At 30.1% G+C, this 14580-nt stretch overlaps 1 pseudogene; it reads right to left on the reverse strand.

Annotated features, from left to right (window-relative positions):
- Positions 1 to 9861: 9861 nt before the first annotated feature.
- On the reverse strand, positions 9862 to 13082 carry LOC100801251 (uncharacterized; annotated as a pseudogene).
- Positions 13083 to 14580: the final 1498 nt, after the last annotated feature.

Consider the following 14580-nt stretch of genomic DNA (forward strand, 5'->3'; position numbering starts at 1 on the left):
ATACCTTTAATACCTTCTCATGTTGTTAATTGTAGATTGTTTTAGTAACATATTGATAATAAACAACGTGCTAGCATATTACAACCACATCAACTACTTATACCAATATTATGAAGAAAAAAATTGTGTGCTAACTACAAGATGAGACATACTAATTCGACTATTAGATTCATACAACAAAGAATTGATCATTAACTAACTGTACATGAAGCAGATATTAAGATTGGCTTACTGTAATATGGGAGATTCCATTGTGGCATTAGCATCCAATGGTATCCATCTAGTTTGGCGCTGGCCACGTAATGGCTTTAACTTGGATGGCAAGGTAATGTTGTATTCACTTTCTTTTGATATGGTTTTCTTTTCTTCCTGTTTTTTTTATTCCCCTAGCCTCTCTTTTGGTTTGTCATTATTAACCATTCAAGTTTAATTTTAGAGATTGGTTGTCATAATAATGTAATTATTGATTGTAGGCTAGTGCACAATTTTGCTCTCAATTGTGGCACCCAAAGGACGGCCCGCAATTCATGATCAACGAACTTTTAAGTATCAAATGTGTAAACCCAGCTTCCTGTTTTGCTTATTCAAATGGATATATCATTTCAACATCAGGAGGGATGGTTTCCTTGTTTAATACTGTGACATTTAAGGTAATCTTAATAGTTACATTTATGCTTTACTAAACATTCCAGATTTCATTGCCATGAAATTGTTTAATGCGGATATGTTCAATGATTTCAAGCAGTTGGAGTTCCTTTCATCTAAACATTCATAAAAATTAATATTAGCCTTACAGAAATCAACCATGTGATGTCATTTAACACGCGAGTTGGAGAATATTTATTTTTGTATTTGGTTTCCACGTCGTATGTTTTTCTTTCTTTAATCTTTCAATTGAGATCACGCTTGTTGCTTTTATTTTGCTACTTACAATGATGTTTTTGTTATTATATTTAACCTAATGTTATTATTAAAATATGATGTTATTTTTATATTTAACCTAATGTTATTGTTAAAAAATGATGTTATTTTTATATTTAGCTCAATGCATCTTACACATTTGCCTTACGCAGACTCTGACAACTATAATGTCACCACCACCTATGGTAACATCTCTTGCCTACTATCCCAAAGATAACAACATATTTGGTATTGGCTTTGATGACTCCACTATACTTATATACCATGTCCGTCAAGCTGAGGTATGTCTTTTCATTCCTTCTACAAAGGCATGTACCATCACATGTTTAAATTAAGGGTACTAAAACTAGTTTTTATTTCTATATTATACATTTATGTCAGGTTCTATTCAAGCTTGAGGGTCACTCTACAAGAGTTACTGCTATAGCCTTCTCATATTCTTCAAATATTCTTGTATCTGGAGATGCAAATGCCCAGGTTAATAACTTAATATTAATATTCATTACATGCATGAATCATGGCAACAAACGCAATTACTATGTACAATTAGCTTACCTTTTAGATGAAACCATTTAGCTATATTTAATAATAACTGATATATCACAACATATGTGTTTCGTTTGTTCAGCTATTATTACTTTTTTGGCTAAAATATATTTAAAATGTATCGAAATTCAATTTTAGTTCTGGTAAAAGTTTAATTAATACGCTTTTAGTCTGTATATATATTTTATCAAAAACACATTTTTTTAGTATTTGATGAAAGATTAAATACACATCACTCTCACTAAATGTAATGACTAAAAGTATGTTAAATTTCTATAGGAATTAAAATCAAATTTCTAGAGACTTTTTAGGGATAAAACACAGTTTATCCTATTTTCTTTCTTTGTATCAATTGCTTTGTAACAATTCTTATTTCTCTGGCAGATTATTCTATGGAATACAGATGGGTGGAAAAAGCTGAAAGATAAGCAATTACAAATACAAGGAAACCAGGTGTCAGTATGTGAAACTCAAATTCAATTTCACCCTGATCAGATAAACTTCCTTGTTGTACACCGTAGTCATCTTGCAATTTATGAAGCAACAGAACTAAAATGTGTCAACCAGGTTCTCTATTTTCACCCTCACATATATCATGCAAGTCCCTTTTTCTTTTTCTTTACAAATTAGTGACTTTTTTTTTTTTTTTTGCCTTCATGTCAGTGGCTTCCAGAAGTTCCAATCCTTATCTCTCAAGCAACATTCTCATCTGATGGTCACACTGTGTATTCCATTTTTGGTGATGGGGCTGTGGCAATATTTGATGCTTCAAATTTTGAAATTCGTTGTAGGGTCTATCGGTCTTGTTATCTTCCTACAATTTCAAGGTATATTATTATAGAGCTTAATTTTGTTACATTTTCACTCCAAAATTACTATCAACTGGATAATCATATACTTTTAAAACTAAATTATTATAAAAATCGATAATTTTACTTTGCATGAGAATATATGATTGAATAAAAATAATAAAAGTCTTTTCAATGTCGTACATTCTACTCAAATATTGCATCTTGGTATTGAAATAATGTTAGCTTATAATTAAATCACATTAATTTAAATAATTTTCATTTAAAATATAATTTACTTCTTTGTTAAAAAAAGTTTTGTTTAGAGAGTTTATATAAAATTTAACTAAATAGGAGTGATAATTAATTGAAATTCAAATCTTATATATATGCATTAATTGATATTTATTAATTACATACAATATGGAATTTCCATTAAAATTAAATTATATAAAATCTGTTTGTTGCAGATGGGGAGTCTACCCAATTTCTGTAGCTGCACATCCACAAAAACCAGCCCAGTTTGCTGTGGGGCTCTCAGATGGGAGTGTTTATGTGTTTGAGCCTCAAATGCCTGGGGGTGATTGGATCAAAAATCATTGAGAGTGGAGTGTTTGTGTGCATCTAGGAGGTGGGGACCAGAACTGTGAAATTATCTTAGTTCCTGATATTAGAAGGTTTGGTACATTGAGAGTATTGATGTTTGATTGTTTTTGGGAGGGATCTGTGTAAGTTTTATTTTGACTCTAGTTGAAGTCTTTGATTTGTAGTTGTTTAACAGCCATGCCAATAATATTTTCTCTTATTGATTATCATCAAACTCGTTCTAATTTGTATGCCAAATTGTTTTATTCTTTTGTTATACGTACCATGCATTGTTTGTCCTTGTATCACATTTGAGACGTAACATATTTTCGGGTTGCTTCCTAAGTTTAGACACAGTACTGGTGGGGTAAATTTCATATCTAGCCTTTTTAACCTTAGTTTAAATTTTATTCCTTGTTTCCGAAGTTGGACCATGTTATTGAAAAGAGTAATAAATTTTTCATTTTGTTATAGCTTATATGTAAAGCCGACACAAAGACAACCAAAAAAGGACAAATCTATGAAAAAAATATATATATAACAATCAATAAATTTATAAACTAATCAACTTAAATCTAAAAGTCATATTTTTAAAATTTTAAATTGTTACATTTCCCCCTCTTTTTTTTAAAGAATTTTGTCCTCAAGATTCAATTACTAAATTTATGTGATCACTTTTTGACTACATACAATTCTTATGTTCAAGTTAATTAGGAAAATGATTTTCCAATCTTTTTTTATTTCAGCCCATTTAACTAAAATATCTGTGTCATTTTCTTATACATTAGGCCTTTTTAAATTTCTGTATCAATCTTGTTTTTTGTTTTAAAAATTCAAATATTATATAGCATAAAAATATAAGATATATTTTCTAGTCCCTTGAGTGTAATAGTAGCACCGTGGTTTTTCCCGATATATGTTAAGTATTTAATTTACACTGCAACATGAATTAAATTTATATTTATGTTATTTAATGAGCTAACAAGTAAAATAATACGCATCTCTATGTGTTTTATGTGTTCTAGGCTGCTATGCTCGTAAAATTAGTTGAAAAGTTAATTGAAAGTTGAATAGTTAGTTGATAGCTAGAAGTTAAAAAATTAAATTAGAAATATTGGATAAATTAATTGTTGAAGTAGCTGAAAAGTATAAAATAACAAAGAAGTAATATAATGATTTATTTAAAAAAAGGTAATAAGGAAATCAATAAATATGCCAAAAATAAAAATGGAAAAAACATAAAAAGTCCGACGCTAACATTTTAAATAATTCTACTTCAAGTAATATTTTAAAAATGACTAGAAACTATTGAGAAGTTACTAAATAAAGTTTACTTACTGAACAATCAAATAATTTTTTTAGCTAGTAAAAAAAATTAAAAACTAACTAAAATGTCTTAGTGAATATAATCCTAATATTCTTAGGAACTTCTTTGATTTTTATTGAGTTAACCAAAGTTGAAGAAAGAACAGCCTAGGAGCTTCAAGATCCTTACTTTAGCTTCTCCTTCCTAAGCTAAAATAGGGGTGCAATAAAATAACAATACTAAGCATATTTTTATGTTTTTCACAAAGTTTGGGAGTCCCCGTGAAATATTTGGGTCTGGAGATTTGAAAAATTCTCTTATTCTTTCCGAGTTGCTGCTTTTGTTCTTGGTAAGGGAAAGTTAGTAAATTTGTGTTTCTCACTTGGAATCAATGTCAATTTCTTACGTCTTCAGTATAAACTGCATCATATTGTAGGCTTCAGAGCTCTCTATGACTTCAGTATAAACCGCATCATATTGCTGCTGGAGCTGCATATCTTGCTTCAACGTTTCTCAAGATTGATCTTACTACTTATCACAATATCTGGCAAGAGTTTGAGGCAAAACCATCCATTCTTCGAGTTACTCTTCACCCACTCCTCCCTTCCTTCCCTTTCTCCCCTTTCTCTTGTTAAGCAACGAGTATTGAATTTATACTATTTTGATTTGTAAAATGGTTGGTTCATCAGTGATGGATAAGTGGAGTGTGGTTGATTTTTGAGAGAAGAAAATTAGCAATTTCGTCATTATACTACAACAATTGCTCATGTTTTATAGAGCAATCTCTCATATCATTCTCTTTTTTTAAGTTATTATTTCACTTAATTTTTTTGGTTTAGTATATTCATTTGTAACTTCAAATCTAGTCTTAGTTTTAAGATAAATATAAAATTTTTAGTTTTTTTTATTTCAAACGAGTCAATTAATGATTTATGATTGAGTGATGTAGTGTCATGACCACAGTCCCTAGACAATTTTTAAAACTATACTTGAAGATGTTAAATAAATTTCTAAATTTAACTACTTTCACTTATGGTGGTATCACACCCTGCACATTAGAAGATTTGGTCAAACTTAATAACCTTTCATGTTCCTCTGAAAGCTGCTTAACGGAAAATAAACATTAAAATAAAATATAAAAAATTAAAATATTTATTAAAGTGACATTTTCCCCTCTGACCAACTCCTCTCTTAGGATTGGTCATGCTTTATTCCTATCTTCTGGAATATTAATTATTCAAATCTTGTTTTCGTCTATCAGCTGGTTGATGGGTCGATAGTGCATTATAACTTAGGTTTTTCACACCATCTATTGCAGATTAATGCTTCTACAGTAGGTACTTTCCTTGACCCTGCAAAATCTTTATAGAAGTTGTTAAATAACATTTCAATAAAACTGTTTCTTGATGTTCTTGATTTTTCACATTAGTCTTACACATAGTTTGTGATTTTTCTGGCTCAAATATGTGTATTTTTACATTTAGTAAATCACAATCATGCACTTTAACATCACATCAATATTTGAAGGGGAAATTATAAATTTTGCAAAAAAAATAAAAAAATTCATTATTCTACATCGGTTGAGTGATAAACGATGTAGAAACCCTTCAAATTCTACATCAGTTGACTTATAACTGATGTAGAAACCTTGCCATTATTACCCATTATACATTGGTTGACTGATAACCGATGTAGAAATCCTATCATTCAACATCGGTTTCAACCTTAGAACCGATGTAGAAAGCTCACATTCTACATTGATTGAGCTAGACAACTGATGTAGAAAGGTCGTCCTTCAAAGACGGTCCTCCAACCGATGTTGGTATTCAACGACACTGTGTTACCACCATGCATCGTAACCGATGTAGAAAGGTCATTAGAACTGATGTAGAAGGTCCTTTTTTTAGTAGTGTGAGTTAGCGATAAAATCCTAAAATTGAAGAGAAGGGGGTGAAGCGATGAGTGAGAGTGGGAGTGACACGCTTCAGGATTCGTTTCTTTCAAAATAGATTTTTAAGTTGTGCAACTATTCTTTTTTATCTTTCCATTTACTACTAGAAACAATTTGCTTTTGGAAAATTATATGTCTACCGATTATGTGATCTTGTTTTTCATTTTGAGTTTAATGGGAATGTTTTTATTATTTTTTAATCATTGATGATCGTTGATATAATTTTTAAAATAATTATCATAAAATTAATAAATTTATCATATATAATAAATTATTATTAAATATTTTTTTATCATGTTTTAAAGTTGAGATTAAAGGACAATTAGTTGTTAGGATGAACAAAGAAGGATAGAAAGGCTCTATCTTTTAAGCACATTTTATTATATATATTGTTAAAACAATTAAGATAGAATTAGGTTAGAAAGAAATAAGAGAATAAATTACATTTTTTCCTTTTAGTTTTTATTATCATATGAGGTTATGATTTTTGCTATTTTCACTCATCATTGTTGTTATCCAGCTAAAATCAATTGTCCTATTGCTAATCTTACAATTTATCATTAAAGTTATACACAGTTACACACTACTAAAAAAATTATTTTTTTACGACGGTCAAAAACAGCATACAACAATGGTTGTTAACCGTCGTAGAAGCTAACGTCGTTGAAAGTGTTAACTTTCAATGACGGGTAAGAAGACACTGTCTTAGAAAACCGACAACCTTCTAAGACGGTGCTCATGTATGCACCGTCTTAGAAAACAACTTTTCTAAGACGATGTCTAGGAAGCAAATGAAGGAGAGAAAGAATAGAGCTAAGAAGATTCGCGGAGTAAAGAAGGTAACTTTGTAGCCATCAACTAGTGATCATAAGCATTCCACTAAGGAAAGAAATAAAAAATATCATAGCTAAAAGAGCCCTTTGTTGCAATTTTTATTAGAGTTGCTTTAGAATGATATATGGGACTTCCTTTTGTTATCTGTTTCAGTTTTACTTGAAATTCTTAATGTATGCATGCTCTTGTAAAATAGTTGTTCAATTTTTCCAAAGTATTTCCGTATAAAACGTGATGGCAAGTCTGGTTCTAGAAGGAATAGTTTGATGCTTGACAACATGATAATTTGAATGAATTTTTAAGTTTTTGTATTTTATATTCTTCATTCTATTTAATGCTTGAATTCTTCATTCATGTACTTTTTTTTATATTTGAAAACTTGCAAATACAAACTAATGAACCAGAATTCTTCACCTCATGTGACGAATTATGGGATAGTCTAATTTGAGTACTAATTTAGCGTTGTTCATGGTTTTTTTTATTGTTGCTCACTTCCATATTTACATAATTCATCTTTGTACTTCACTTTTTGTCATGAACATGAGGCATCAAATAAAAATTCTCTCAAGGCACATAGAACAAAATTGATCCAAATAATACAACTCTGCATACTTCTTTACAATGTAGAAACTTCTCTCTTTCATACTTGTTTGTTACTTGAATTTTTTTTGTAGATTTTAGTTGGAAATTTGGATCCTGATGTCACTAATGATCACATGAAGCAAGTTTTTGGCCCATATGGAGAATTAGTTGTTGTGGCAATTCCAATAGGCAATTTTTTTATATTTGATGTATAATTCAGTGAAAGGAACAAATATTATTCTCACTCTCATAAGTTGCGTATAGAAATCATAAAAAATAAATTGAGTGATAACAATAGTAGTATTTAAATAGTAAACAAAATACTACTTATAATGTTAAAATTTTTTGTTTATGACTTAATTTTTTGTTCCAAAAAAAACCAACATCACCACAAATAATTGTCAACAAAGACCATATCAGAAATAGTGAAATTACTGCAAAGGATTGACCAAATGCTAATTTCATGCCATACCTATAGGTGGCCATCTCAGTGCTATGTTAGCTACTTAATATGCTAAATTTACACCTGCATTAAAATGGTCAGAACATAACTCAGGGACTAACTTTCTCAATAGATTTATCTTTTGGGAACATCATTGGGTTTAGAAAGTCCAGAGACTAATGTGAAATTGGTGGAATTTTTTAGGGACAAAAGTTGTGTTTTACTAGAGCCAATACCACTTGCCAGAAGGACTTGAGAATATTGTGGACAATTGACAACTTGTACAAGTTCACTCTAAAAGTCAGTTGTAATGGTGTTTGTTTCTTATTTTATTTTGTCACTACTGGGCTAGTGTTAGTGGTCCTAGGATACTTTGGAGGCTCCTAAAAATTTTCTATTTTAACCTAGATTCTATTAAAATAGAGTTGGTTTTTCTTTAATTTTATTTTAAATTTGTTCAATGTTTAAGAAAGTGTTGTTACATGCAGATTAAAAGTCATAGGAGATTTCGTATCATTCGTTCCTGGGATCAAGATGGGTGAGTTGTCTCTGGGTGTTTCATGAATTCTCTAGCTGTTGATCTGGCTATTTTTCTTTCATGGAAATATGACTTTATTCTTTAAATGTTTTATGCAGGTATTGTGTTGCATAGGTTGAATGGATACAAGATATTTAGCCACCAGAAGGAACAAGTGAAAGAAAGACTGTAAGTTCACTAAAATTTTGTTATGAATATGTTTGTAAACTCATTGTCATGTTGGATAAAATGCTAGTTTATTTGACTATCTGCATGCATATGAGATTTCTTTTGGGTGTATAATGGTGGTAATGAGGCTTGTACTTAAGATTCCATGCAAACTACTATAACTCCCACTGTTTGGCCAACCTTAGTGGTTTGAATAATGAGATCTTTGATTGCCCTTCAAGTTTATATTCTTTTATGCTTTAGTTTTAAATGTTAAGGCTTAACTATAAGTCTGATGACTCTTTAAATTGAATGCATTATACTATAACAAACAAACATATGATGCAACTGAAGATGCTTATTATAAATTTACATTTCAACATTGGTTATTTAAATAATCGATGTTAACTGGCACTAACAACATCGGTTATTTAAAAAACCGATGTTAACTAGAACTAACAACATTGGTTTTTTAAATAATCGATGTTAACTGGAACTAACAACATCGGTTATTTAAAAAACCGATGTTGTTAGTTCCAGTTAACATTGGTTTTTTACATAATCGATGTTGTTAGTTTCAGTTAGCATCGGTTTTTTAAATAATAGATGTTGTTAGTGCCAGTTAACATCGGTTATTTAAATAATCGATATTGATAATGCCAGTTAACATTGATTTTTTAAAAAATTGATGTTGATATGTAAATTTATAACTTTCTTTCTTCAAAATTCTTATCATATAACATCGGCTATTTAAATAACCGATGTTGTATTTATTAGTTAACATCGATTTTGAAAAATCGATGTTAACGATATTACTTTCAACATCGGGACTTTCAACATCAGTTAATAACCGATGTTGAAAGTCTTAAATAACCGATGTAAAAACCTTATTTCCTAGTAGTGAAATTTATAACCAATTGGAACAAGACAATTGCTTCATTATGAGAAATAACCATAATTTCTGTTTCAGGTCTCAAAATTTCATATATTACTGCAACAAGAACATTAATCTTTATTAGCATGATTGTAATTAATATTAATATTAAAATATATTTAAAAAATAAATATTGAAATGATATATTAAATAAAAATAAGAGGTGGACAAATTAAAAATTCCTAAGACAATTTAAAAAAAAGTTATTTAAAATTTTTTTATTATAAAGTAGCTCCTAAATTAAATAATTATTATTTCACAATTAAAACTTTGACAGTCTCAACATATTATCTCTAACAGCAGACACAAAGAGAAGTAGAAAAAACAAATAAAGATTACATGAAAGTAATATTAAAAAATTTCCCAAATTCCTATTTATATATTTTAAATTGAAATTTAACAAAAGAAAATGAATACTCTTTTCAGCCCAAATTAAAATATTACCTCAATCACAGACCTCTGATATGAATCAAATGACTCTAAAGCACTTTGGCCTCTTTCAGTTGAAAGTATTCCCTGCAAATCCAAACCAGTACTGATGCAATTATTTACATAACAAGCAATAAAAGAGGGCGAAATCTGCAACTTAGTGATGCTAAAAGACTAAAACTCCAAAAAAGAAACAAATATTAAACACCTTGATCTATTTTTAAAAGTACTATTACTAAGTAATTAACATTTAGTTTTGCACCTGAGAAAAGCTTACAGGGAATCGATGGAGAAGCCCTGCAAGTACAGCAGCATAAAACAAGGCTATTTGTGAATATGAGAATGAAGTCAGTATGCCATATTTAATGGGTCATATCATATCATTATGTAATCCACCTTGAGAGAACCAAGGAAATTTATAACCAATTGGAACAAGACAATTGTTTCATTATGAGAAATAACCATAATTTCTATTTCAGGTCTCAAAATTTCATATATTACTGCAACAAGAACATTAAGCTTCCCAAAAGGAGCATCATTTCAAGAGTATGAAAAAGATGATTGAAAATATAAATCTTAAATAATTTATTTAATTAATTTTTATTAAAAGGTTTGAAATTCATTATTATTTAAATTATATAAAAGTTTATTCTAAAATTATTTAAGTACGTTTCACAAAGAAAAGGAGCAACTACATATAATGAAAACAAAACCAAAAGAACAACAACATGCTAGAGTGTAATGAGCTCAGCTCAGTATGCTTAATTCCAATTAATTTTGAAAGCATATTTACCTTGAAGCTTCTTCAAAAATATTCTATAATCGGGACAAAATTACCCAAAATCCAATAAGTACACACATACCCAACAAGCAAAGGAAGTTGCTTATAATTTAAATAAGCATTGAAGCAACATGAATCTCCACCAATTTTCATGAATTATTATGCTTGCCATATTGACTGGACTTGTCATTTTCATACATCAAAATATAAGAATCAAAACATAATGTGTAAGAATGGATCAAAAGCCTTATGTTCCTAACTATTAATTTCAATAATAAAGCTAATAGTTGCATGGTCAAAAATAGATAAGTTCCAGTTAAACATAATAGCCAATGAATGCATAGAAAACCAACATACACAAAAATATGAATGATTAAGTTAAAAAATAAAATTGATTACACACATATTTAGCATCAAAGATATAATAATAATCTATTAATACCAACCTTTGCTGAATGCAATGAAGAAGAAAGTTTCTCAAGAAGCAGAGGAATGACAAATGGCTCAAAGAGAGGTGTAAGGAAAATTCCATGGTCACTAATTTCTGAAATTTCCCAGATTGCACAGTATGAAAGGAAAATTCCATGCTTACTGATCTAGATGTAAAAATCAGTCATTGAAGAAAGCAACATAACTGTATGAACACAAGCATTTAACTTGAACCCCTGAAATTTCACATGGTTATTTGCAGAGCCTTGTCAGGTTTTTTTTTTTTTTTGCAAAATTGCTATCTATCTTTAAAAAGAAAGCACAAGCAAAGAAAACCATAAACCTGTTTTACCCTAACCTTCAATTTTATAATCCTGAAATCTTGGTATAAAATCCAGACATTTTAGATATTTTTTTAATTAAAAAATGAGAGGGAGGGGAGAATGAAATATGAAGGAACAAATTTAAAAATTCTAGAGGTTCAAAACAAAGAGTAAATGACTAATTGTAAGAAAATGTAACCAATAAAAGTAAATCCCCACATACCATCAGAGTGAGAATAAAACCAACCATTTCTCCATTTGAACTGCAAGTATAACCAAGATAAGAACTTATATATCAGAGATATCTAGATATCTAGTGAATCCAATATTGATTCCACTAATAAATTGTATCATATACCTCCTTAACTGCTGTGGGAAAGTGGGCTATGGCTCAGGAATATGCACATAAGCGCTCTTCCATGGCTTCTTCAAATGTTAACCCCTTTTCACTTGATGCTGCTGATGCCAGTTCTGTTATAAGGCTGGACAACTGAAAGTGCAAACATCAGTCAGTTCTCATTGCAGTGTTATTTTTTTTTAGTGTTAAATACATTATCAATTTTAGCTCAAGATGTTTGCCAAAAAATCTCTGCGTTTTCTTCCTTCTCTTATTATGGCCCAAATTTGCATGACAAACATAGTTTGTGTCTATAATTTGTAGCCCACAAATTTCATTCAAGGCAACAAATCAAGTTCAAAGTCAGGTCACCCGTTTTGGACAACGCTCCTTTAGTTCAGGATCAACCCTTCAAGCATACCACATCTAACAAAAAAATAAATTGAACTTTGAAGATATTTCATGTTAACTTGATTTCACCCAAGACTCAGCCATAGCCATTTTCTTACTCACTGAGAAAGGTCACTGAGTAGACACATCTTCAAGATCCAAAAGAAGAAATCATATATATACATATGAGAGAGAGGATACTGATGCAATCACCAACCATCCTATTAACTACCCAATTTTAATCAAATCATGTGCATGTAATATTGTTTTCCAATCAAACAAAATATCATTGGTTAAGACCATGTTTTGATAAGTTTTTCCATAAACACTTATAAGAGAAGAGAATGAAAAGAAAAAATAAAATAATTTTCTCCCATAAGTTAAAATCAACTTTTTGAAGAAGCCAAACAATTTTGTTTTTTTTACTCAGCAAATTATTTGTATTATATATGAAGGGCACAAAGGGTGCCCTAACCTATATACAAGATGGGACCAATCACCCAATGCAAAAAATCCAACCATCCCCTGCAGGTTACAGAATATTAATATGCTAATTTTAACTTCTCCAAAAGCTCATTTTACTAATGCACAAGTTAAATTTAGCTTATAGTATAAAATTTTATGCTTGTTATCTTATTCTCCTATATAAATATTTATAGAGAAGTTGATCCAAACAAAATTGCATATTAACTTCGAGAATATGTCTATTGCAAAGCTTACTTCAGTGCGGAATTCCTTGTCCGCGACACCTACTAAAACCCCTCCATGAGGTGCTCCAACAAGCATAACGGAACAAATCCATATAAGTTTCTCCAACATCTGCTTTTGAAACACCTCCTTGTCAAGAACCTGGCTTTTAAACATACATAAGCGTGTAATTAAAGTCTCTAAAGTTGTTATCATTTTAGCCCATAACCAAGTTAACTGCAGGGATTTCAATTTGAAGATTTATCTAAATCCAAGGCCTAACTAGTATGTATGACGGTAAAAAGAAGAAACCTTGCAAGAGAGGCCTCCAACATTTAATCTAGCAGCTACAATAGAAGCCCACTTGCCATATGCAGCAATGAGTCCTTCAGGATTGGTATCAGTCCTACCATCAATAGGGGTTTCTCCAAGTAGTGAGTAAGGGCACGAGACAACTGGTTTCATGTCGGGCAAGTCTAAGATGGTGCTTTCCAAGAACATGGTGGAAAAGCAGTGTTCATAGACGGTCTTTTGTAGCACCGTCTTTGTTGACAAAGTTCTTAATTACAAAAATATCACCGCTTAAGAAACTACGACAGTGTAGCAATCAAACATCGTTGTAGAAGTTAAATATTTACATAAATGTCACCATGCAGCCTACTACGACGTTTATAATGCCACCAACCTTGAAGCTGTGTTGTAAAAAAGCCTTTTTTTTTTTGTAGTGACAGAGAGCTTCGGAGAAATGGAAAGTACGGCTAATATAAGATATATTCTTTATTGATTTATTCCTCCTGAAAAAACACAATACATTTTTTTACTGGAAAAGCACAATACATTTAAATGGTCCCAAGTGATGCCAATAATAAATAATTATTATTTATACGTTAACATTATATTATTTTAATAAAAATAAAACCTATAATTTATAAAATAAATATCTAAGTTCGACCAATATATTCTTTTAATAATTTTGGTTTAGGACACGTTTAGGCTCCTGAAGCCCTTCCTAACACAAACAAACCAACAAAATCACAAATCTTTAGCAATATTAAATCACAATTAAATTATCTTTATTTTTTTACCATATAATTCTTATCTCATTTCATTATGAATCAAAATGTTTGTTATGTCAAAAGCCATTTACATGTTAAAGACGAACCAAGACTCCTAATTGTTTTGATTAAATGTCAATAAATACAAATGATAAAAGTTGTATCAGATATGCTATTAAATTATGATTTGTATTTGCACGTCTAAAGTTTGAGACGATACACTTATAAGACGATCTGGTATAACATTTAAGACATTTATTTAATATTTTGTGTATGAGATTCTTTCATGCAAAAAATATTCTCTTAGGACATGTCAAACTCCTACGAAGAATAAATGAAATCCATATGTTGGTCCCATTAAAAGGTGTGCTCTGTTGTTGCAGACCTACTTGATGAAAGAAGTGACTTATTTGCTAAATTACAAGACACATTAACTTATCAGCATGAACTTTGCATGAATAAAGGATGTACATTTAATGCAAGCATTAAATTTTTCAACAGACTTAAGACTTCAACGAAGAACAGAGTGAAGAATCCAATCGAGACAACGTACATATACTTAGAGATGAAGGTTA

The sequence above is a fragment of the Glycine max genome, chromosome 17 (genome assembly GCF_000004515.6).
Source record: "Glycine max cultivar Williams 82 chromosome 17, Glycine_max_v4.0, whole genome shotgun sequence".
Lineage (NCBI taxonomy): Eukaryota > Viridiplantae > Streptophyta > Magnoliopsida > Fabales > Fabaceae > Glycine > Glycine max.